General features: G+C 33.4%; 1 protein-coding gene and 1 long non-coding RNA gene across 12 annotated transcripts in view; both read left to right on the top strand.

Moving 5' to 3' along the window:
• Trpm (transient receptor potential cation channel, subfamily M) overlaps positions 1-26794 on the top strand; it is an 888877-nt gene that overhangs the window by 1268 nt on the left and 860815 nt on the right. The window lies entirely within an intron of this gene.
• Positions 16257-16916, top strand: LOC140433418 (uncharacterized). The gene is made up of 3 exons (XR_011949957.1): positions 16257-16354; positions 16487-16606; positions 16665-16916. It is a non-coding gene; the product is annotated as an uncharacterized lncRNA (long non-coding RNA).

Below are 26794 nucleotides of genomic sequence, written 5' to 3'. Positions count from 1 at the left end.
CCTTTTGTTGGTTTTGCTTCGTCTTGGATCACCCACATCGTGAGTTGTTACTTAGTTTTCTGGCTGTATGCATTAATCGAACGTTCGTCGCCACTTAAATGTCTTATAACAATTTTAATGTCACTGAATAAAATTATTTAAGTGTTTTGTTGCAGCATGTTACACGAGGTTTATACGGTTTTCGCATTCAGGTGATTATGTAAAATTTACTTATTTCATATGAATGTCCGTGATGTGGCTAAGAAATATCAAATAATGTGCAGAAGTCCTGGCCAACCCTCGCTAGAAGAGAACAGTCACCTGAACAAGAAGATATCAGTGTCCAAACATTATTGAATTAAGTTTCCTATTATGTTACGTGTTCATCTGTGGTTATCATTTGTCATACAGCATCTATGTTTGCTGCTATTTTTTATGTTATTGGTCTGCCTTCACAAAACTTTTTTCATTAAGTTAGTACCTTGGATACTCCGAACAAATCAAATTTTTTGATAGAACTAAGTATAATACAGTTGTTTCTCACGGTGCACTGTTCCAACTAATTCTCAAATGCAGTTTTTCAATTAACGATGCTATTTCACTTCTTGTAATCTAATGTAAAAAGAACATTGCTCGAAAATGTTCAAGAGGAAAATCCACGTTTTTTAGATTATTTTTTACTATAAAATGATACTATATTTGAACAATTCTATTATTTTAAATATATTTATATGGAATTAAGCCACAATTGATCTTGTTTGACAATTTGGCGTTTTGACTTCCACTCCGAAGTGGAAGTCCAAATGTCAACCTTTAGTTATTTAAAAATGTAATTTTCATTACAGTCAATTGTGACTTAACCCCATCAAACTTTAATATTTAAATTAGATATGCCACAAGAAAGCAGTTTCAGAACCAGTTCTATTATTATACTGTGTAACTTGTCATCAACGATACAAATATCAAACTTATGAATCAAACTTACATCTCGAAATGAAAGTAGCAACTCTTATATTAGATGTTGTTGTTTTTTTTTCTTGGAGTATTATTTCCTTCTTCGTAGACGTTCGCGTGTGTACGAGTGTCGTGACATATGATGTAGGAATATTTATATGTGAAGTATTCATCTCTATTTTGCCTTTTGAATACAATCATACATATGAGCCCTAACAACTAAATGTTCGGACAAACTAAAATTGATTGAAAACGTTCATATTTACAACCCTACGTGGGTCCTGGCCCCCTCAATAATTTCTCTCCAGTCGTCCCTATCCATCGCCTTTCTCCGCCAGGCACGTATTCCTCGTGTCTTCATCGAAGTTATCAAGGAAACTTGTTCTAGGTCTTTCTCTTCTTCTCTGTCTAATGGGTCTATCAAGGAGCGTTTTTCTAGCTGGGTCATTTTGTTCCATCCGCATTACATGCCCTATCCACCTCAGACGTCCTATCTTAATATGTTTTACGATATCAGGTTCCTGGTATATTCTATAAAGTTCGAAGTTGTATCGTCTTCTCCACACTTCATTGTCATTCACTGCTCCATAAATTCGCCTTAGTACTTTTCTTTCGAAACATCCTAACATGTTTTCATTATTTTTTGTTAGAGTCCAGGTATCTGAACCATATGTTAAGACGGCGTATTATTGTTTTGTAGACCGTTATTTTTATATTTCTCGATATAATTGTGGATTTAAGGAGGAGATTGAGCTGTTGGCCGTGCAAGTTCTGCGGTTTATCTATGCGGTAGTATTATTTTCAGTGTTAATGAGCACTCCCAGGTATACAAATTCGTTCACTGCTTCGATGACGTCGTTTTCTATAACAAGTGGTCGTAGTATTTGTGGTTACGAGCTTATTTTCATATACTTCGTTTTGTTGATTTTTATTATTAAACCCATTTTTGTAGCTGATTCGTTTAATGCTACATACGCCTCTCGTACAGCGTTTTCTGTTCTCCCAACAATATTGATAGCATCAGCATAGGCCAGGATTTGCACTGATTTATTATATATTGAACCAGTGGTTGTGATTTGTGATATACGTATTACTTTTTCCAGAGCCAGATTGAACAGTATACAGGAGAGAGAGTCTCCCTGGCGCAGCCCGTTATTTGTTTTAAAAGGTTCAGACAGTTCCCCATGAATTCATACTCTACATTTAACGTTTTCAAGAGTTGGTTTTGTTAAATTTACCAACTCATTTGGTATTCCTAGCTCTTACATTGCTTTGAACATTTCTCTTCTATTCACAGAGTCGTAGGCTGCTTTGTAGTCTATAAATATGTGATGAGTATCAATGCTATATTCCAGTGTTTTTTCCAAAATTTGTTTCAGGGTTGCAATCTGATGAACTGTCGATTTACCACCTCTGAAACCAGCCTGGTATTTTCCTACTATCCGTTCTGTATATGGTGTCATACGATGACATAATCCTGTGGAAAATATTTTATATGCTGCATTTAGAATCGTAATTCCTCTGTGGTTAGAGCATTCAAAGATATCTTCATTTTTGTGTATGGTGCAAATTATTCCAATATTCCATTCATTGGGGAGGGATTTATGTGTTCATATTTCTTTTATAAGCTGCTGTAATGCCATTATGGTATCATGGCCACCTTCTTTATAGTTCAGCTGGGAGATTATCTATTCCGGGCGATTTGTTTCTGGCTAGTTTTTTAACTGCATCTGTAACTGCAAGAATCGTTAGTGGTTCCTCTTCCCTCTCATCTGTTCCCCTTATCTCACCTCTTTCATCTTCCAGGTTTTCTTCTTCTTTTTCTATATTAAGTGCCTGGTTAAAGTATTTCACCCATCTATTCAATACATCTTTCTTTGTTGTTAATAGGTCGCCATTCTGACTTCTGCATTGTCTTGTGGTTGCCTTGAATTCTTTTCTGTTGATGTTAACTTTCTTATAGAATGCTCTGAATTCGTTCTCTGTGTTGAGGTTTTCTTTATATTTAAGATCCTCATTTAGGTGGTTTAATTTTTTTCTTTTGTGTATCCTCTTCTCTTCTCTTTGTCTGGTACTTAATTCTCTACAGTTGTTCTAGTTCGTCGGGTAAGCATCTTTCTGCAGGCTTCATTTTTTTCTTTTGTTGCATTCTTGCATTCATCGTCAAACCAATGATTTCTACGGGCACAAATTTGTTCCTATTTCCTCTTTCGCTGCTGCTTCAATGTCTTCTTTTATTCTGGTCCAGTAATAGTCGTTATCTGTCTGGCATTCCATTAAACCGAACTTGTTCTGGTCCAGGTTACCTTGTGTATGTTATTGTGTTCCAAATAGGTGCTAGCGACTGTCATATTGAGTACTGCTGCTAAGTTTATCAGTCGTAATCCATTATCGCTACTGATGTTGTGTAGGCTATGCTTTGCTATCGTGTGCATGAAAACTCGCTCTCGTCTTATCCTTGCATTCATGTCACTAATAAAATCTTAATGTCATTTCTGGGACATTTCCGGTAGGCTTGCTCTAGGTCTTCGAAGAACTGTTGTTTTATTTCCTCTGGTTTGTCATCAGTTGGGCATGTGTATTGATCAAACTGTAATTAAATAATTTTCCTTTTAAGCGCAAATAGCACATTCTTTGACTGTAGGCTTTAAAGTCAATAATAAGGCCGTTTGTTCTTCGGTTTACAATAAATCTCACCCCATATATGTGCAATGTAACCCCATGTGACGATGTAACCCCATATTAAAATATTAATTTCTTGAATTGTCCGAACATTTAGTTGTCACGATGTTATGCAACATTTTCGTTTATTATGCCACCAACGCTGCAATTTAAAGTTTATAGAGACCAAGCCATTTCAATATTTTGTTATTAATAATAGGGTTTAATGTATTATTGATATCGTTCTTTGGTTCAATAAGAAAGATCGTGAAGGTGAATAATTTTTTAAATACTGCAAAGATATACAAAATTTGATGCCATACATTTTCCATCTTTAAACTTCACTTAACATAAAGCCCCTAGCTTTTAGCTTTTTCTTATAGAATTAACTTTTGTAACGTATTCCACTTCATCACCTCTTTCATCCCAATGAGAGATATCGGACTCCTGCAGGGACATCCCCAAAATCAGAATTGGAATCAGAAGATTCATCATCTTCAATTTTCTGTTTCTTCTTTTTTTGTTCCTTTTTTTTTCTTCTATTTTTTTTATTTCCCTCTGTCTTTTGCTGCTATCTTTTAATTTTTGGGCATCCACTTTTTGTTTTTCTTTTTTCCTGTAATAATCTAACATTTGCGGAGATGCAACTACTGCCGGCAATTTTTCTCCTTCTTTTTAATTTTACCATCTTTTGTGGTTCGGGCTACATTAAAGCTCTTTTAAATGGGGATGGTATTAATTAATAATGGCAAATGTATCATCCTTTTCTGTGTTACATCTAATTGTTTTGGCTCTTCTGCAGCTGGTAGTTCCACTCTTTCTTCAGATGTTCTATTATCATTCTGTTTTATTAGCAGTTTTGGTATTTCAGAACATTTTCTTGATGTTCTATTATTTCTGCCTGTTTCGTTTCCTCTACTTCTGGAATTATTTCTTCTGTAGGTTTTTCTTGATTTTATTCCACTGACTATGTTTCCTAAAAACAAAGTTTTATGTTTATTATCATGGAACGTAACAGAATAGAAATATGCTTTTTTGTCACTGAAAATTATTGTACAATTTAATGGACAAAGCTAAAAAAAAAATCAGCCAAAAAGTACAAAAACATAAAACAGTATAAAACAAAAACAAATATAATACAAAAACAGAACAATACAATTTTAAATTAGTAAAATTATTGTATCACTTACATAATTTGTACAGACAACAACAAATGAGACATTTTGTGTAGCCACTGCTTGTGACACCCAAATGTAATTATAAACAATACTAATTTTGTTTCTTTATTATACATTAAGAAACTCGTCAACTGAATAATATGGTCTTTCAGAGAGATAGATTTTTGCCATCTTACGAAACTTAATGAAAGATGTTGCGGATTTAATTTCTCTTGGAAGCTGATTATAAAGTTTTTTTGCACTATATAGAATAGAATTCTTTACTAGCTGAGTGGACGGGATCGATAAATAAACGTTACAATCCGAATTTCTAATGGTGTAGCCATGATCAGGTCTATCGGGAAAAATGTTTAGATGCTTGCGAATCAAACAAACCGTTTCCAAAATAAATAAAGAGGTAAGCGTCAAAATTCCGTGATTTTTGAAGTAGGTCTTGCAATGAGTTGTTTGTTTGATACCAAATAGATAACGAATTGCTCTTTTTTGCAACTTAAAAATAGTATCAAATTGGGCCGCTGTACTAGAACCCCAAAATGGAAGCCCATATCGAAGATGGGACTCGAACAATCAGAAATATGCCATTTTGACAGAAGATAAATTTAGTTCCTTCGATCCAGATCTTATTGCAAAGCAAACTGAGGCTAGTTTCTTCCTTAAGGAGTCAGTATGCAAGGACCATTTAAGATCGCTGTCGACAAGAATACCTAGAAATTTCACGGAATTAACGATACTGATTTGGCTTTCATTCAAAAGCAAGGGTTGAATGACTCCTTTATAAGATAATGCTACTGTCTTATCCACGTTAAAGCTAAGTAAGTTGAAGTCTGACCAAGCCTTGATTATAAGCAAATCAGCGGTTATAATTGAATGAAGCGTTGAAATATTAGAGCTGCTCCAAGTAATACTGGTATCATCAGCAAATAGAAAAATTTTCCCTTTAATTTTCAAGTAAGTGATGTCATTAATGAAAAGTAAAAAAAGAATGGGACTTAATACTGAACCTTGCGGTACTCCACACTCAATGTCTTTACAACTAGAGTCGGTGTCTTTTATTCTAACCAATTGTTTCCTACCTACCTACCAAGTAAGTTTTGAACCAATTCAAAGACACACCCCGAATTCCATAGAAAGTTAATTTTTTTAATAGAATGTCGTGATTTACGCAGTCAAAGGCTTTGGAATAGTCGCAGAAAACGGTGGCGGAGAAGAGGTTACTATTTAGTGATAGATATACCTCATATAACACAGAAAACATGGCATCACTAGTACATTTATTAGACAAAAAGCCGAACTGATTTTGCGATAAAATAATATGTTTAAGGAGAAAGGGCATAAGTCGAACTTTTATAAGCCTTTCAATAATTTTTGATAGTGCTGGTAACAAGGCAATAGGTCTATAGTTGCAGGCATCAGATTTGTCTCCACCTTTATGAAGAGGAATAACGATGGCAGTCTTTAGGCAGTTAGGGAATGTACCTTTTTCAAGGGAATCATTTACTAGCGAGACGATGACCTCCAATACATTATCCGGAAGATTTTAGAAAATTTTAATAGATAATCCATCTGTACTACAGGACGATTTGCTTTTTATACTACGAATTGTTTGAATGAGTTCAGTCTTATCAACTGGTCTTAAAAAGAAAGTATCAGCAATGTTTTTTGAATTAGGGAGATAGGAAACTGGATCTTGTTGTGGCGAAATAGTAACAAAATAGAGTGTCGCTTTTATTACCTCCGGTTTTCTTACGTCAACTTTTATCGTCTTCCACAGATTATATAAGGAGTAGTATCCTAATGGCCCTTCCCAATTTCCATAATTTTGATTAAACAAATTTAATTTTTCATTTCCAATTTTTTTTCAAGAGCAGACAAAAACATTCTGTCTTCCTGTTCTTGGTGGTACTTTATGTTGGCTGTTAATAGTGTCTTATCTTCTGATACTTTTACTTGGGTGTTATTCCATGGAACTAGTCCACTAAACCCATTTTCGATTATTTGTAGTGTGAGAGGTTCTAGTGTGTGTTTTTGACGAGCAACTTTGATGAGCACTTTGACGCCACATTTGCTTAAGCGAATGGAACACAGCTACATCCATTGACTGGAGTATGTGGGTTGCATTAGAGTAAAGAGCAATTAATTATATACCTTGTGCGACGTATGACCATCCATAAAAAAATAGGCATTTTCTTACTAAAAAGACAAAGTCTCAGTATAAGTGTAAGTTCTCCGAACCTATTGTACGATGTGTTCGATTAAATTAATGTGTACCAAATGTTTTCGTTTTCCAATAAAACACCCTGTATAATAAATCTATATATTATAATTATTTGATGTTTTGTGGAAAAATATATAGTGGTTTACCAATGAAATATCTAAATTTTATTGATATATTAATATAAGTGTCAGTTTAACAGTCACATAAACTTGTGCACTCTAGACCTATTAAATTTTGTGGTTTGTTGAGCTCTCGACTTTTTCCGTTTATACATTTATCAGAAACGTTACTCCTTACAAGGGATACAGAAATAACTTGATTTATATGTTTTTGTTTTTTAATACATCCATCTTTATAAATACTCATATGACGCAGATACCTGTTTTCGGACATCATTAGACCAATATTTATTTATTTATTTATAAATTATTCAATAACTAATACTTTTCTGGTTAATGACTCTTAATATTATCTTTATGATTTTCTATTTAGTATTCTAGGTTTTTCCTACTAAAATTGTTTTACGTCATTGATCAGCTGTTAAAATCACGACTCTAGCGTTGCCTAATTAGTGAAATAATAAAACGATGTAAATAATTATTGAAATGACAAAAATGTAAAATTTTAATTTACTTGTGTGTGGCGCAATGATAAACGACAACACCATCCAACTGCCATGACCAACAACGTCGGGCCCGACGGTTGGTCTGTGTGTAGGCTTGTTGGCCGACAAAAAAACTTTTCACGTCAAAACTCGACAGGTGTTAATATAGTATATACTTAAATTGTAGATGGTATGTCTATCACTTTCTATTGTTGGTATGTTCTTGTTGCTGACTTCTTTTACTATTGGTAACCAAAGCCTGATACATTCTATTCATGGGTTTACTACACATTTTTCTTTATTAAGTAAAATGACGGTTGCTTCTTTTATTTTTCTTTTTTTGCTGTCTGTTTCTTAAAGTCATATATTGCTTCTAAATGATTGCCTTCAAGTTGAAGAATTTCGAACATAGCGTTAGTTATACTACTTAATTGATAACAATATTTTATATTTGTAAAACCACCAGAAATAAAAATTTGGTAAGAGCTTGTAATTGCCATAAAAATTGTAAAACAAAAGCATAAGCAATGGATGGATACCAGAAACACGAAGAAGTCACCAGGAGGTGACCTCCACGAAGATTCCTTATTGGACCGATCGTCTGGATTAGCCGGGATTAGCGTGGCATAAACCAAGCAGATCAAACCCAGTGACAGTGTAGCACTTTTCATTGCGAAGATATAGTTATAGCTACCTATTTTTACCATAGACAGCATAAACATTGTTTCTCGGAAACGGTTTTAGCAATAAATTGTTTCTTGTCGTAAAACTTCAGCGTTAAATTGGTAATTAATTCCTTGTGGTTAACTTTTCTTAGTTTCATCGTTTTTGGCCGATATCTCGATGTTTCCGCGCATGAGTTTTGCGCTAGGTGATGATGGGGTAGTTTCTGGAGATTAGTCAATGTACCGAATAACAGCAATGCAGTCCTGTAGCCCTTTTTGTTGCCTAAATATAGCTATGGCTATGCTAGATTTACCGTAAACTTACCCATTGTTTCTCGGACACCGCTGTGTAGCAATAATTTTTTTCTTTCTGTAATAAATTAGCAGTAAATTATTGTGTTGGTCAGAATTCGGTCTTATAAAATGAATATGACAAATTTACCGACATCTAAGTACAAATACTACACGTGTAATATATTTTGCAATAGTATGTGAACTTTATAGTTATGAAACGAAACACCCTTTTCAGCATATTACAATAGCTTTGACATACTTTAATTTTAAAATATCTATTTAAAAAAGAAAAATTAAGCCAATGATGTGAAATTACATTAATTTGATTCATTGTAATTGAACGCTGGTTCTCTTAAGTCGTTTTTATTTTTTGTTTAATTGTTTCTCTGCATCTAAAGTTCTCTGCATTGACGAGGAAGCGTTTTGGCCAATCTTCGTTTTTTAATAAGATTTAAAATATCCTCAGTCATCCAAGGTTTGATCTTTATTCTTTTGTCCTCCTGTTTGAGGAGTGACTGTGTGGCGGAATTTGTATTTGTTTTATTCTATTGGTCTTTTAATACTGGGTTATTTACTTGGTACAATTTTGCAAGTTTACTCCCACCGATACTCTGCTACAACAGGTTTCTGTTTGCAGGTCTTGGCTTGGTGATTGATTTATTCAAAAAAGTCTAAAATATGTGCTTTACTAGGAATTTGAGTTACTGACTATTTGATTTCTAAATGTCGCTTGGCGATGCCTAAGTGTAAACAGTTCTATTGTGGAATTTATAAAAAGAATTTTTAAGAACGAATTGTTATTCTGCATGCACAAAATTAAATTATCAGTTACCCGCTTCCATTATGATCTCCTAACCCCAAAGACCCTCCTACTCTTGGGACAACTTCTGAACCAACTTTAACATTAAAGAGGATCTGAAACTGTTTCCTGCAGCATGTTTACGCACAATTAATCGTTTAGTCGAAACGTTTAATTTCATATAAAGGAATATTTAATTGAGCATTACAGTCACCCATTAAGATAACTTTTAGTTTGTTTTAGGCGAATTGAGAATTTTTTTGATCTGATTGTAGAATTGTTCGGCTTCGGCATCTGATTTGTCTGATGTTGTTGTGGATCATTGTTACTGGAGTAATAGACTGTGATGTTATTTTTAGACAATAACCATTACTTTTATCTTTAATATCGTTGTCTAATTTTCCATGCATGTTCATTGCGTAGAGTCCTCATACCAAGCTGAGGGATTCTTAGTACTTTATGGTGATTTAACAGCAGTCTGAGACTGAGGGCACCGTTTCTTCAGTTCTTTGTCATAATAAAGGTGAAGAAAATGGACAGATGTTGTTCTGGACATACATCTATGCATTCTGGTTTTGCCATCAGTTGATGACATTCCAGAATTTCAATCTTAATTTTATCGTTTTTTGTCACTCACTCATCCAAATATTTGCAATTAGGTATTTAAAATACAGTATATTTAATAATATTAGCTACATTTCTCGAGTCCGAGCGTGTACTTAATAAAGTAAACATCTTTTTGTGCTTCGATCTGTTTGCTATCGATAAAACATAGTAATACTTATTTTTATTATAAACTTAGACAATTTAACGTAGTAATTAAAATATTTATTTACATTTTTTGGTGCAAATAATTATTAGTTACATCGAACAAATCAGCGAAAAACTAGTCCTGCCCACCAGTGGCGTGGGCACATCTAATATGGAATTGTGGTTAAAAATTAATTTGATAATAGTTAAAATCAAATAATATTAGTGGTAACATTTTTCTACTTTTGACTACAAGAGCGATAATAAATTGAACAGATCTTCAATAGTTCTTAATTCTGCACGATGTCTCATAATACACTTAACAATAATTTAAGTCAAACTCCCTCATATTTTATGTTTCTGTAGTGAAATCGACTCCTAAGTCATATTTTCCAAACAAGAACAAGCTATAGTGATGCATGCTGCTGAAAATCTTAAGCTATTCCACTATGTTAAGGCAGTACTTAGGTGACGGTATTGGTTCTAAATATATATATATCTTAAACATTTCCCCTTGTATTCTACATGATGTGGTAGCGGATACTATCAAAAATCTTGGTTTTCAACTGGCATCTCCAGTTTAATTGTTAAAAGCAGGAATACCCGGCGACGAATATTACCATACTTTAACTTTTAGGCGACAGGTATAAATCTTCACTTCCCAAGACAACTTCGAACTCCAAACCACTTTAATAATCCCATTTGATAGTAATGAAAATAGCATTTTCCTATCGACGGACAAAATGGAAGACTTCATCGGCAAGCAGACCGGCCACATTGCCTCAAACTGTACAAACCCTCCCCAAACTACTGTAATAACAATGGACTCATCAACAATACCCGAAGACACTAGTATACTTTCTACAAATACAACGGATCTAGATCAGCCAATCACACGTCCCATCTGTACAAATAAATGAGAAAAGAATACCAAAAAAACCAAAAAAGAAACAAAGGGTGAGCTCTGCTTCGCACAACGCTCTAACTGAAACTGCAAAACAGTCTATTAAGGATATGTACAATCAATCCCCCGAAAGATATTTTGCATTCCTTCTGATAACATGATCGTATTTATAGAAAATACTTTCGGTTGTAGTGACCCGTATACCGAGACAATAAAATTCACAAATACTGTCACAACACTAGTTTCTAATTTGCTGTTAACTGTTACATCAAATTCTATGTTTATAAAATACATAGAAAGAAAGCATCTCAGTTGGTGGGGTCATCTTCAGAGAATGGAGAATATAAAACTGGTGAAAGATATTTAGCAGCCAAAAAAAAATATCCAAAGCAATAAAATATGCCGCCAAGATGGGCCATGTACTCTCTTCCTTGCTGAGATTAAGCTATGGCTATGCCAGTTTTACTGTAAAGTTAGCATACTCACTGTTTCTCGGAAACGGCTACTGCATTAATTTTTTTCTTTTCGTAATAAATTAGCAATAAATTATGGTGTTGGTCTGAATTCGGCCTTATAAACTGGATATGCTAACTTTACAGACATGGAAAAGGGCCGAAAAGGCTGATTTTTGCAATTTGTTAAAAAAAATTGTTTTAACAATTTTTTACGCCCTTTTCGACATGGCAACATGCAAATTTGTTAAAAGTGGTCCTCATTTAGTAAGATTGTCCAGAAAAACCGAATAAGAATTTTCTTCCTAGCGGATAAGCAGTAGCTTCCTGGACCAGAAAAAATGTCAACGAAATGTTTCGTTTTTTTTTTTGTAATGTTTATGAATGTAAATATAAATATGTTTTCAGTTTAGCTTCGTTACGAGGTAGGTAAAGGTAAACCATACCTTGTACATTATAAGTTCGATGACGGTATAGTTTTGTAGGTTGTTACCTGGAACGTAATTAGTAAGGAAAAGTATTCGGCACCGTTTTAAAAATGAAAATCGAATATTTAGGAAAATCATGGGCTTCTGACGAAATCGATTTGCAGCTTCCATTACTATAACGCTATTGGGTTGTGGTAATTGTTGTATTATCCACAATTTCTGCCGAAACATTAACTTTAAAAGTTCTTTGTTGGCGAGAAACTTTTTTTGCGTGTTGATTTTCTTCGGCCTAGATGTGCGTGTTATGATGGTTCGTAATTCCATTTGTTAAAGGTAGCTTCGTCGGTACACAAAACATGATTAATAAAATTGACATTTCGAGTGTTTTTCATTAAAAACAAATCGCAAAATCCCATTCTGTTAAGATAATCTTTATCTAGTAATTCTTGAATGGATGTTAAGTGATAAGACCTTGAATCTTCTCTAAACCATCATGTGAGAAACATCTAATTGATCCGCTACTACTCTTATACTGCTTCCAGGGATTTCTTCAATTGCTTCCAAGATCTCCTTATCGTTTGTATCTACTTTTGGTGGTCTATTATTACCAATAAGTTTCAGTCGCAATGTGCCTGCCTCCGACGATCAGTGGAAAGAAATAATCGTCTGCCTGGTATATTTGGATTAGGATATTTTTCCGCATAACGCCTTGTATCTAAAACCCTAATTAGCCTACTCAAACTTTCCCAGAATTAAATGCATATCTGCCATTTCTGAAAACGTCTACGCCATTGTAAAAATTTACTTTTTCTTAATAATCTTAAACCCACAATAATTGGAATTTTTATTACTGACAATAAGTATTGTTGATGCTACTCTTTAATACATAGTATCCCTAGCAATAAGTGTTATACAGCCAACTACAGAATTTTTACATAATAAAAGTCCCATCTCGATAAAAACTGGCTTATCAAAAAACTATTAAGAGGCGAAAAGTTTTAAAAATATTTTACGTACACAAACATTTGGGTGGGTTTGAGGGAACAAACCCCCATGAAATTTGTGCACCAAATTTTTATGGGGTGAACAAATTTCATTATTATTTTTAAAGATGTTCCTGACATAAGAAAACCACATATCCATTTTGAATATAAAATCTCGTAACAGTTTTCGATATATTGGAAAAATCTATTTTCATTTTGTAACTTCAAAGTGCTGTAACTTGTTTTATGTTCACATTTGTATAAAGGTAAGTTAGGTTCAATCAAACTATTTTTGGTCCCAGAATATACGATTTAATTTATGACCTACTTTTTTGTTACACCCTGTATAATATTTAATATTTGAGCGCTGTTCATTTCAAGGCATTCTGATTGAATCGATATTCTTTCACATGATGTTTGTCCTTATGGGAAATATTTTTTAACTGGTTTATAAAAAAACAATGTTATATTTTTATATTTTGTTTTATTATTGAACAGACATTTCCATAAATAACCGAAAATTGAATAAATAAAAAATTTTGTAAACAATTGAAATAGCTACATATTTTTTATTTTCAATAAATTCAAAATTAGAATTTTCCGGTTAATTATTTAAAATAATATATTAATATGTTAGTTCCTTTTAGTATTATCAGCATAATTTTTTATTGTTTTAATTGTTTGTTTAAACAAATATTTATATTTAGGAAATAATTATGCCAAGTATGTGTACGTACTTTTATACGTACGTAAATTGACAAAACTGTACAATATTGGCTCGAGTCCAGAAAGTCAAGATTAGACTGAGCGACTGTAACCGTATTATTTAATGAGTCTTATGCCCTAGACATTGCACTCATTTGGTATAAATAAAAAAAATCTTGTATAACATCTCAATGATCTTTTAATAGACTTTTACTATACTAAGCACAGGGCGTACCAAAAATGTTTTAACATGCTACCAAATATAATAAAACACAATTGAATTCACTGATTTAGGTGAGTAAATATCGTATCATCCTTTACTTTTCCTTTTCTTATTTCATCTCTGGAAGTTATTTGGTATACACCGATCATAGTGCATTTACTTGGCCTGGCAGATCTATCATTCGTGAATTCTCCCATTCTAAGATTCTGCAACCCTGTGTACAGATCTAGTGGATGGGTACTATATCTTTTTGTAGTCTGTGCTACAGAGTCTGCAGCTTGTCTCCGTGATTCAGTCCGGTTACATGGCACTTGACTAACCCTTGACTGGCTCCTGTCCAGTTAGGAAGCCTATTATGAGTCTGAGTTGATTTCCTCTTGGTTTTCGCAGTATTTTAGTCCTATTAGCACATCTTCGTCCAATATACATTTTGCCATGTTTTTTTCCGCGAGGACGATGCTTTTTGGCACTTCCACGGCCGGCTCTGGATCGAAGTATTTTGTAGCTAATGCTCTTTTGCTCTTTCATCTTCATGTATTTTCAAGATCTGTGTCTAAAATACAGAGGGATATTCTCCTAGTGAAATAGGATTGTTTAAATTTGCACACTACTGCAGTTTTAGACACGTATGTGTATCAGCTATAACCCTGCAGTCTGAGTCGACTATTTCCTCTGTACCATTCTTCTCGTGGGCAAATGTTTACTTGGAAATGTACTAGGTCTAAATTTGGGTACCTTATCAGAAAGCATCATCTATTCCTAATTTCATTTATGATGTTACTATGTCCTGACTTAACCTGTAAGTTTTACGTTTTCTCGCAGTTTATAAATTATTATATAACAATGTGTAAAGAAGCGAGGTCCAGTAGGGCCTCCATAGCTGCCGTTGGAGTATCCCTCATAGACTCTATGAGTCCGAAGCAGGCAAAACTGGTACTTTGTTGTTGTACAATACAACATGTTATAGCTGCAATATAACACGTCTGGTTTTAAACCCCAATCCCATTCTCCATGACTGCGTCAACCTACTATTAACTTAGTTATCGCTGTCTTGGTCATTATAATCTGCTGGTTTCAAGTAAGTCTTGAGTGTAATATTACAAGAATATACTTTACTTCACTCACATGATTTAGATATGCCCATTTAGGCTTAGAGGACCCAATGCCTCTGCGTTTCTCTTTGTGGTAAATTTCATGATTTTGGATTTCTGGGGACTTACGTTAAGCTCTACATTTGCAAAATATCGTGCTGTAAGTACAGTCAGATGTAACTTCAGAAACATAAATATGGTGTAGAGCCCATGATATGATGCCTATCGTTGTTGATGACTACCAACCCATCCATGACCACTTTCCACAACACAGGAAATTCACCAAACATTACCTCTTACTACACCCTCTCTTTCAAGAACATACTACACCCTCTGTAGGAGGTAGTGCAGTGCCGTTTTCGTAGATAGTCCTGCTCGATACGCATACGGTCCCGGATGTATCAGATCAGTATTGGTGTATTAACCAATACGCCATCCCTAATATACCCATAGAGCAGTTTGATACTACGTCAGAATAGTTAAAATATTGGGTTTCTGCAAAATAAACAATTTTATTTATGTTTAGGTGACTTATGTAGATTAATAAATTACTTAATTAATCGATCTTGTTAAAGTTGGAGATTTTGATGACTCCAGCTCTGAATATCTACCATCATCTCCTGCGCTCTCATCATTCAATGATGACTCTGAAGAAGTCCATAAGTACAGCCACAACTTCACAACAGGCAATTCCAAGCACGGCGACTTCAAAAAAAGAATCTCAAATAAGCACGTCAATAGCTGAAATCACAGGTAATTCTTCTATCCTTAAAAGTAGAAGGCGTGTGAAAAGCCAGAGACTTGGCAGCGAAATGTCTTTAAATTAAAATGAGATAAAGGTGCGAATATCCATGTCCTAAAAAGTGCCATTTAAGACTAAACGGGGAACGTCAGCTGGAAATATTCAAGAGTTTTACGCAATGGCAAATTTTGACACTTAGAATTGATTACTGTTATACAGTGACAATGAAATGCGGAAATTATACAGGAACAGTCGAATAAAGAAGGCAAAAAACACACATTTATCATTTATTGGGTAATGATGGTGTTTAAATTTAGGAGTGAAAAATTCTAAGAACATTTCAAGTTTCCAGAGTCCCATTCATATAATTTTAAAAGTACAGTCGGTCCGCCGGATCTTTGCACAAGTATGACATTATTCACGAATTATTTTTTATGTTACGTCTCTTTCCTACTCACAGAAACTAAAACTATTAACTTAAACCGCCTGTCCATACACAACACCATGCATTGAACAAAGACAGCTATAGAACAATGATCTCTGATTGATTCGTCTACTGACAATTGACATGACAATTGGAAATTTTGTTTTGACAGAGTGTAATATTTTTATAAATTATTTTCGATTGATTTAAATAATCAATCCTTTTTCATACTTTAAATATACATATTTTTAACAAACAGTTGTTATAACGACTAACCCTTACCTTCGTGTTCAATTTATTAAGGTAAGAATTCATGTATTAGCTAATAACGAATAATAAATTTTTTTAACCTCTAAATTGACATTAATTATTTAAATATAGCTAAAACTACGTCAACGGACAATATGAAATATTTTTAAAGGTTTTTACTTTTAGAGTATGCCTGGCAAGCCTTTAACTTCTCAAGCTTAGCAACTTGTGTTGAATGTGTTGGAGTATTTCGAATTAGAAAAAGTAAATGGAGGGCCTTTGGAGCCATTTTCGTCTGTTCAACAGGTAACATATTGAAATGTATGTTCGTTTATGAAAATCATTAAACAATTCTTTATTTAAGAGAGTAGCTGCTGCATTAAAAATATAACGACGAACAGTATGTACAATTATTAAAAGGAAAGAAAATAATCACATTCTTTCAAAGCCAGGCAAAAGTAGACCTCGTCCGAAAAACAAAACAACTGATCTGTCTGAGGGATCAAAAATGGCAGTGCGTAATACAGTATACGACATGTACCAACAAAGTAAGTAGTTAAAAATTTCTTCAATCTGAATTTGATATACCATAAGATAATGGTATCATGTACCATGATAACCAGAACGGCGGGCGTAATTTCGGCCGGTAATCCCTTGGCCTACCTGCATAAATCAAGGGGTACCATTTATAACAGGGGTAATTTCGGCCGAGGGGTTGATGTTTACGATGAGATTAAAATATTGGTAATTACGCTTCATAGTTTCTGTAAAATATTAATTGTGTATTTATTTGGAAATACCTAATCCTGTGTACCTGTCGGAAATACCTTTAATTTACTTATCTCTTTATTCTAATAACTATGTTGTACCTACTTAAGATTATTCCTTTAAATGTATAAAATTCACAAATAACAGGTATAAAATTATTATAGCTGGTCAGTATTATAACTTATCTTGAAGCTACTAGTCGATAGAAAGCATAAAATATATTATTTGTATACGATGGCATCTGTTTCAGTAATTAAGAGTTCACGCGGTTGTGACTTACTAGTTGTAGAAAAGTTTCAGTTTTGTAAACAGGACGTATTAAAAAGTGGTGAAGTACGTTGGAGGTGTATAAAGAAAAATTTAAGATGTTTAGCCAAACTGTACACTGTTGGTGCGGAATACACAGTTACTAGAAGTGAATTAATCCACAACCACGAGTCCGATGAAACTACGTTGGAGAGAAAAATAGTGACGACTTCATGCAAGCGCAAAGCTGAGGAAGACATATCGGAGAAACCTTCAAAAATTATTAAAAGCGTTCTTTCAAATCATTTGCCAGAGAATTTGTCATCGATAGATGTCAGTCTAATAAGAAGAAATTTGTACAACAGCCGCCGTAAGCTCTTACCAGCCCTGCCTAAGGATATTCACGATGTACATTCTGTACTCGATAGTTATGGACCGAAAACCACAACAGGTGAAAATTTTTTGTTTATTAACAGCACAGCTGATAATATCATTGTTTTTTCTTGCCATACAAATATAATAAGTTTATGTAAAATGAAAGATTTTTACATGGATGGCACATTTTCTTATTGTACAAAATATTTTTATCAGTTATTTACCATCCATGGACTGGAAAATGGGCATTATGTTCCTCTTTTGTATTGTCTGTTGCCCAATAAGACCAGTGACACATATATGAGACTTTTTCTGTTGGTAAAATCTAAAATTTTTGAACTTTATAATATTGTTTTTGAACCGAAGGAGGTATTTGTGGATTTTGAAATCGCAATTCATAACGCATTAAAAGTTGTCTTTCCCAAAACCAAACTAAATGGTTGTAGATTCCACTTGCACCAGGCGTGGTATAGGAAAATACAATCATTAGGGTTAACCCAAATGTATAAAGATAAAAACTGCGAGGAAAGCAAATGGCTTACTCATACTTTTGGGCTAACTTATTTAGACCCCTCTGAAGTTGAAGATTGTGTCATATTTGATCTCATGTCATACAAACCGGACCATAAACTTATAGATAAATACGCAGACTATTTATTAGAAAACTACATAGCGCCAGAATCTCATTTTCCACCAAATATATGGGCATATGAAAACCCATCAATTAAAAGAACCACAAATGCCTGCGAATCATTCCATTCGCACTTTAATTCTAGTTTTTATTCAAGTCACCCTTCTATATTTATTTTTATAGAAAAATTAAAAGATTGTCAGATCGATGCATATTTAAAAATAAAAAATTTAAATATTCCAGCAAAAATTAAAGACAAACAAGTAAAAAACAAACTAAAATTTATCGAAAACATGGTAAATATGCTTCGATCTGACAATATTTCTAGAATTAATTTCGTTAAATCTGTATCACATCAAAACGTTTTTTAAAAATTTATAGTTTACTTAATTTATAGAAATAAGTTGATGTAATAATTTTATTGAAATAAAGAAATATTTTAATATAAAGCATTCTGTTATTTTATTTGATTTGCGGCCGAAAATACCTATGAGATAAGGAAGCAACTTAAAACCTCCGGCCGAATTTACCTACCGGCTTTTAGTACCTGCTCTTTTTCCGGCCGAAATTACGTCCGCCCGAAAATAAGTTATAGGTAAATTTATCAATTAATATAAATACTATGTGTGTATGCAATCAAATTACGGTACCTGTGATGTTGATGGATACTTCTTCTTCTTCCTCAGTGCACTGGGCGATTCGGGAACAAAATCTTCTCACAATGTCACGTGGTCAGGGTACTATTTACACAAATACTGGAGTGTTTAGCGCGACGATTTATACAGGACTATGTAAACTAAGATTGAAATATGCGTCTCGTCCCGTAGCTTGCTCCCTTAAGACTAGGAGGGGAACTGTACAGGTCCGTATTAATTTACGATGTCACGACATACACACACGTTAAGTAAAGAATTAAAATATAAAAATAAAATAATAAAATTATTAATAAAAACTGAGTATATATGTGGAGGGACGTAACACAACCAAAATGATTATGCATAGTGTAACCCACCATTTTTTCTAATTATTAGCTTAATTAAAACAAAAATACGCAACTATTGTAGATTCTAATATAAATATACCTATACTTAACTATACTAACTATATATTATTTTTTTAGATGATTGTATATATAATTAGTGTTTTTGTATACAAAAAAAATTATGGTGTATTGGAATTGTTTTATTTTTTTATAGAAGCCTCTTTTTATATCCGCAATTTATTTCTAATGCTTTCCTTTACACGTAGTCTCCTGAATGTACATAACTGAAACCTTTCTATTCAGCGCGTTAACTGCCTATAGATTTTCCAGTTTTTCTTTAAGATATTTAATCCTATTACGATTTTCCTGACATAAGTATATATCTTTTTATATAAAGCCTTGCGAGGACATCCAAACAGGAAGGGATTTTATTTCCGGAATTTTTAATACACGCATTTTAAGGGTTTGTTAAAATGCGTCAAAAATGTCACATCTTTATGACTTAAAACATCAATTTTTTTTTTAAATAATATTTTAATCAAACAATATGTTACACCTGACTATATAAAAGGATTAAATATTTTAAAACAAATCATAAATATAAATTATCGTAATAAATAAAAACAATTAATTTAATATTACAGTTCGTTTATTATACAATTATTCTCTGGTTAAACTAAATTACTTTTTATTTTTCCTGTATAAGCATTATAAGCAATATAATAAGATAAACATTCTAAGTATTTATAATTTACAAAATCTTCTATTAATTTTTTTCCAATTAATTTTTAATTGGTCGAATTACATTAAGTATATGTGAGCAAGGAATTACTTTTTGGAAAATGAAATCATATACATATCGACGTTCAGTGCCATGCAGTGCCAGCTTGGATGAATGACACTGAATCTTGAGCAATTAAAAAAAAATGAATCACAACGAATGCATGTGACGGAAATGTACTTAAGTTGATGAGTAGATCGATGAAAATGACGGAGAGGAGAGAGAATGGGTTAAGATGGTTAGGGCACATTCAACTCCAAAGCAATAATCATCCAATGCACAGAATCGTTGAGTTGCAAATTCCTGGAAGCTGTACCTAATATATTCTCTTTCTCTAGTTCCATCCCTCCTTGTGGAGTATCGGGCGCTTATGCGTTTCTTGGAGAAAAGTGTAAGATTGCTGACTGGTCGGGTAATCGCATCTTCTTTCTTGCTTATTATCTGGATAAATTGTGTATACTAGTTCCTTCCATGCTCTTCTATTTCTTGCTCTGTTTTTAAATTCACTCCATCTTAGTCCAATTTTTTCGTGTGCCCTCGTTGTAGTTCTTTTCCAGCTGTTGTCTGGTCTCTCTTTCTTTCTGTTTCCCTCTGTTTGGTATTTAAGTGCTTTTCTGATTATGTTGCTTTCATCTTTCCTCAAAGTATGGCCAGTAATCCATTTCCATTTTCTTCCTCGAGTAGTAGATGTTAGTTTGCTGTGTTCTTTCCCATAGTATTGCATTAGTTATTTTGTTGGGTCAGTATAATTTCAGGATTTTCATTAAAAATTTCTTTACAATAGTTTACAGTTTTTTAGTTGTAGTTTTGTCCTGTTTCCATGTTTCTGCTCCGTAAAGTAGTATACTTTTGATGCAACTATTATGTAAATATTTTAATTTTTGTTTTCTCTGATATCTCGTTTGGCAGATTTTATTTAAAGCGTTGAATGCATGTTAAGGCTGTATTATTCTCGTCTTCATATCCTTTTTACCGTTCCTTTGCATGACTGTCTAATCTTGTCCGAGTACTATGTCAGCTTGTCAATCTTTGTTTTGCGTATAACTTCGGTGTTCAGTTAGTAGGCAGATGTCATTCGCAAATTCAAGATCTTCTAGCTGTTTGAATATGTTCCATTTGTTGTCTGTTCGATCGTCAGTTACTTTTCTCATAACCCAATCTATCGTAATACGGAATAGGGTAGGGTATAGTACACAACCCTGTTTGGCCCCACTTTCTATGGCTATTTCTTTTGTTACTTTACCTGAATAAAGTTTGGCTTTGTATCCTTCGTAGAAGAGTTTAATAAAGTTTATGATTTTCAGTGTTATCCCATATAATCTTAGGATTTTCCATATCTGTACCCTATTTACACGGTCGACGGCGATTTCATAGTCGATAAATCTCAAATTTAATATCTTTATTCCATTCATTTGTTTGTTCAAAAATAATTCTAAGGGTGCAAATGTGGTCGGTGGTGGAGCGTTTGGCGTGGAAGCCAGTTTGGTTACTTCTCAGTTTTTTATCTAGTTCCGGCTTCAATCTTTCCAATATGATTTTGGTCAACGCTTTGGATGCGGCGCTTAATAGTGTTATTGCACGCCAATTATTACATCTACTTAGGTCTCCTTTTTTGGGTATTTTTATTATCAATCCCCCTTTCCACTCCTTTGGTAATTCTTCGTCAGTCCATATCTTGTTCAAAAGTTTATGTACTATCTCTATTAATTGCTCAATATCTGCTTTTATTAAGTCTATGGGTATATTGCCGATTCCTGCGGCTTTTCCATTCTTTTAGTTTAAAATTTCCAATTTCTTTCCTTGTAATTTCTCCAATATTTAATTGTAGCTCTGTTGATTTCCTATAACTTTGTATTATTTCTTTCTCATTTTTTATTTTGTTTCCTTGTTTATCCTTATTCTGTTAGGTTTCGTATGATTGTATATTGTGTATAGTGTTGCCCAAATGCAAGAACAAGACGAGACTTAGACAGTCTTGGTCTTGGTCTTGCACAGTACACCTGGTCTTGATCTTGGTCTTGGTATTACTCCCCCGGTCTTGGTCTTCAAATGTGCAAATCTCGCAGTTACCCATTAGCCTATTGCTATTTATTAAACTTTACTTCAGACCTTAGAACAACGTAACAGAGTAGGTACATTTTAAGCTTGAATTAACATAGCCATAAAAAAGAACAACCAAAATATTAAATGTCTAAACAACTGACACCGGGTGGGGTTTGAACCTACGATGTAAGCGATCCGTGCCTTTGCTCTAACAAACTGAGCTATCTACCATGTCCCACTGGAGCCAATCTGTTTCTTAATGTTTAGTCTGCATTTAATGAGCTTACATGTGCTAAAACATGGTTAAAACACAAAAAATCAAATTAATAACATAAACTTGACTGTATTTTAAAGAACACTATTTGTCTAGAAATTGATTGATGGACCCTCGCCTTATATGAAATGGAATAAAAGAGTTATACAATTTGCCATTTATTTAAATAAAAAATAAAATACAATACAAATTAAATTACAGAACAGTACGCAATAGCTTTGACATTAGTGTTACTTTGTATTAATTTTTTTGACCAAGAAGTAATACTCTTTACTGAATATATCATTTATATAAATAAAAATATAACCCAAATTAAATTACAGAACAAAACACATTATAATAAAATAAAATGTCTTCCGAACTGGAGGCTCTGGGTTTACTTTGGTACTACTCCAACTCGTCAATAACTAAACCTCGATGACAAGATCAAGATGAAGTCTAGGGGCGTGCCTGCAGTTTCTCAAAGTCTATTAGGACTTCATCTTTATCATATTCACTTTCTTTCTTTCTTTCTTTCTTTTCATACTTTCTTTTCATTTCTTGGTGATTCTAGAGATTTATTCACTGAGTGTAGAGTTTTACATTCTTTATACAGTTTATCAGATTTGCACTGGCTTTCTGTTTTAATTTGCTTCTTCCATTATGTTATATAAAAAGTCTGAGCCTTATGCCTTGGGTCTAAAATTAAAGAGATACAATCAATTCAGTTGCTCTTATAATGTTTAAGCATTTTGTCTCGAGCTGCTTGAACACCCAGAATGAGCCTTTTATCCACTTAGATCGATTAGGTTTCACATCTAATTGTTTTACGATGGATTCAATTCTATCGAGCAAGTGATTGAATGATACAATGACTAGTGGTAATGTAACATATTTTTTCAATAAAATCCTTTATAAAAAGGTATATAAAAAGCCCAGTCGGGCTATGTTAAAAAGACAAAACGTTTTCGGAATAAGTATTCCATCATCAGTGTCAATATATTACATGAATGTAGCCACTAAATATGAGGGTAAGAACCCTTTAAAAATTAATATATAAAGTTTAATTTACATTATGTCGTGTTTACAAATAGGATGGTAAAGTTACCGTTGGATTGGTAACATGGCGACATATGACTCTACATTAAGTTGCAAGTCCTGAGACGGTATGTCTACGAGGACTTTATTAAAGCCTTTAATAAAGTCCTCGTAGACTTACCGTCTCAGGACTTGCAACTTAATGTAGAGTCATATGTCGCCATGTTACCAATCCAACGGTAACTTTACCATCCTATTTGTAAACACGATATAATGTAAACTAAACTTTATATATTAATTTTTAAAGGGTTCTTACCCTCATATATATTGACACTGATGATGGAATACTTATTCCGAAAACGTTTTGTCTTTTTAACATAGCCCGACTGGGCTTTTTATATACCTTTTTATAAAGGATTTTATTGAAAAATTTTTTATTACATGGTATACAGCCAACTACAGGAACTTAGTTTCCTTGTGGATTTTAACATATTTTTCTCCACCTTCGATGATAAAAGTTTAAACTTTATTAGAAACTTGTATGTATTTTTTCGAGTATTTGCCATTCACTATCTGTGATCTGAAAATAATTTAATGCGGTGACAAATGTGCACAATATGTGTCAAGTGTTCTTTTAATAAATATTTTGATTTGCTATGTATGTTTATAGTATTGTTCGTAATGCGTATAAGTCCAATTTTCCAAATGTTTGGTACATTTTTTTTGCGTCTCATAGTCTCTAAGCATATACCCGAACTACTATACTCCCTAAAAGATACTCAGTCCTAACTGTAAGACGCAGGAGTCTCGCAGGCTTAGTCTCGTTCTTGCTCAAATCGTGCATGGTTAGTCTTGGTCTTGGTCTTGCTAAAATTAGGCGGTCTTGGTCTTACGAAAACGCAAGAACAAGACCAAGACCGATTTTGGGCAACAGTAATTGTGTTCGTAGGTCGTTTCCTTGCGCTGCTTTCTGTGATAAATTTAACATGTTATTTATATAGTTTTTTATCTTTTCTGGCTTGTTTTTTTACTTCTACTTTTTTACCTTATATTTCCTTTCAAGTGACCTCTCTATTTCCGATCCTTTCTTTTGTACTATTTCTTCTTTGATTTTTTCCTCTCTTCTATCAATTGTAGAGTATCTTTATTTATCCATTTTTTTGTCTTCTTTTCAATCCGATTGTTTCATTCGCTGTATTTATCATTACTTCCTTAAAATGCTTCCATGATTCTTCGACTGACTCTCCAGTTTCTTATGATACAGTTCGGTTAATTGCCAGTGCCTCAGCGAATGTATTTCTTACACTTTCTTGTGTCAGAGCATCAACGTTGTATTTGTTCCTTCTGTTGGTTTTTATCTCTGGTTAATTTCATTCTTAGTTTCGCTCTGACTAACATGTTGTGTGACCCCACACCAGCTCCTCTTAAGCTTCTGACATCTTGCTACTAGCTTCTCCATTTATATTCGTTTGTTATGTGGTCTATTTGGTGCTTGTACCTCTCTAATGGTGATTTCCAAGATGCTTTCACTTATTACAAGTTCATTTTGTTCGCAAATCGATTTCCATTGTCGTTTCTCTCCCATACTCCGTACTTTCCCATCACTAGTTCATCTCCATCCAACCTAATATACTATTGAGAATACTTAGGACAGCCGATCCCGCATATGTATAAAGGCAAAATTGATGATGATGATGATGATCATGATCGCTGGGTTCGTTATTTCAAATGATTTGAAATACGTTTGGGGGTCGAGTTTGTTTCGCGGATTTTTAAATCGTCTGTTTATGAACTCCAACAACTATAATCCAAATGCATTTAGAAATATTTATTTTTGTTGTACTGATGTTTAGATTGTTTCTTGTTTTTTAATGTCATAGAATTTTGCAGGTGGATTATAGTAATCATCGTTAAATGTTTTGTCCTGCAATGGAATTCAAACTCTATATACTTTTGTCTAGCAAATCTTTATCATATACATATCTAAAATGAGTAACCAATGACTAAAAATATAGTTTATTCATCATACATACTTACCACAAAGCGTAAAATAAAAACAAATGTTATATTTTTTATTGGATTTTTGTTCTGACCATTTTACAGGTTGTTGGCAAGAGCAGGTAGACGGACTTTTCGAATTTAATTTATATTTTATTTTATTGGCACTTTGCCTGCCATTAATGTTCATCTTTTCTTTCCACTCGAAAATCTGTCAAAATAAAATATTTAATGTAATGCTTATTTCCCTTCAGTCAGTGTTCTAATCACGCACAGCATGTTTGAAGTGAGCGGTTAAAGGAAATTGATGAACCTGTCTTTATGCAATACCTAACTGATGGATTTAGCAAAATCGATTTATGTTGTTAACGTGTGCCAATTTAAATTTAAATGTACCTAAAGGTGGGTTTTGATGAGAGGATTAGATACAGTGTTTTTTTATCTGAACTGCATATAAAATCTTTTTTAACTATTAAGTTACTTTATAGTACTCCATAGTTCCTGCAGATGCTTATAGAAGATATACAGGGTACGGTACCGAAAATTAACAGATCTTATATTTTATCTCCTTTTTTTATTTTGAAATATTTATATGTGCATACATCTTAACGTTTCGCTAGCATTGTAGGTAACATTTTCAGAATCAGAGGAACTTACAGGTAGTCACGGTAATGCGAATATTAAACGTATCTAACTCAAATACTCTGCGTATTCAGAAGTACAACGTGAATTCATCTTCTAAATCTCTCCGAATCAATATCTATTCAGCTGATCGTTAGGATCTTTAACCATTGTCGTGTCTATTCGGATGGTGAAAGTTTCTATTACGGCGTATGGCGTCTGTTGACAGTACCCTTAAGCTAGCGGGGACAAATGAGCGGAATCCAATTTAACCTACGTAATATTTTTTCACCCATTTTTCACTAATTTATTACCACCCTAATAATTTTTCACCACCAAACCACCCTTAAGGGGAGTGATTTTGCTGGCTTACAGTTAAAACTACCCCTTATGGAAAGTCAATAATTCTAGATTAAAATTTAAGGGGAAAAATTATTTTTTTCAAATTCACTCCCCTTTACTTATAACTGAAACAAAAAACTGTGTTTTAAATGTTTACTAAACTCTAACCACCCTGACAATCACCCCTAAACCAATCTTATTTGGAAAAGTTCCTCCTAGCTTAATATTTGAGCCAGCGAAATTAGAAAAAAATATATTTTTGAAATACCAGTGTTCTGCTTGGTTTTAACGAATTTATTACCACCCTAGTAATTTTGTTTAAAGTTTATATTTACAATTTCTTATTAACTGATAAATATAATTAAAGATTTCTACGTTTCCAGAGAAAATTAATTCATTTATGTGAAATGGGAAAC

The sequence above is a fragment of the Diabrotica undecimpunctata genome, chromosome 2 (assembly GCF_040954645.1).
Source record: "Diabrotica undecimpunctata isolate CICGRU chromosome 2, icDiaUnde3, whole genome shotgun sequence".
Lineage (NCBI taxonomy): Eukaryota > Metazoa > Arthropoda > Insecta > Coleoptera > Chrysomelidae > Diabrotica > Diabrotica undecimpunctata.
Note: the sequence above shows the minus strand (reverse complement) of the source record. Positions and strands in the feature narration are given on the sequence as shown.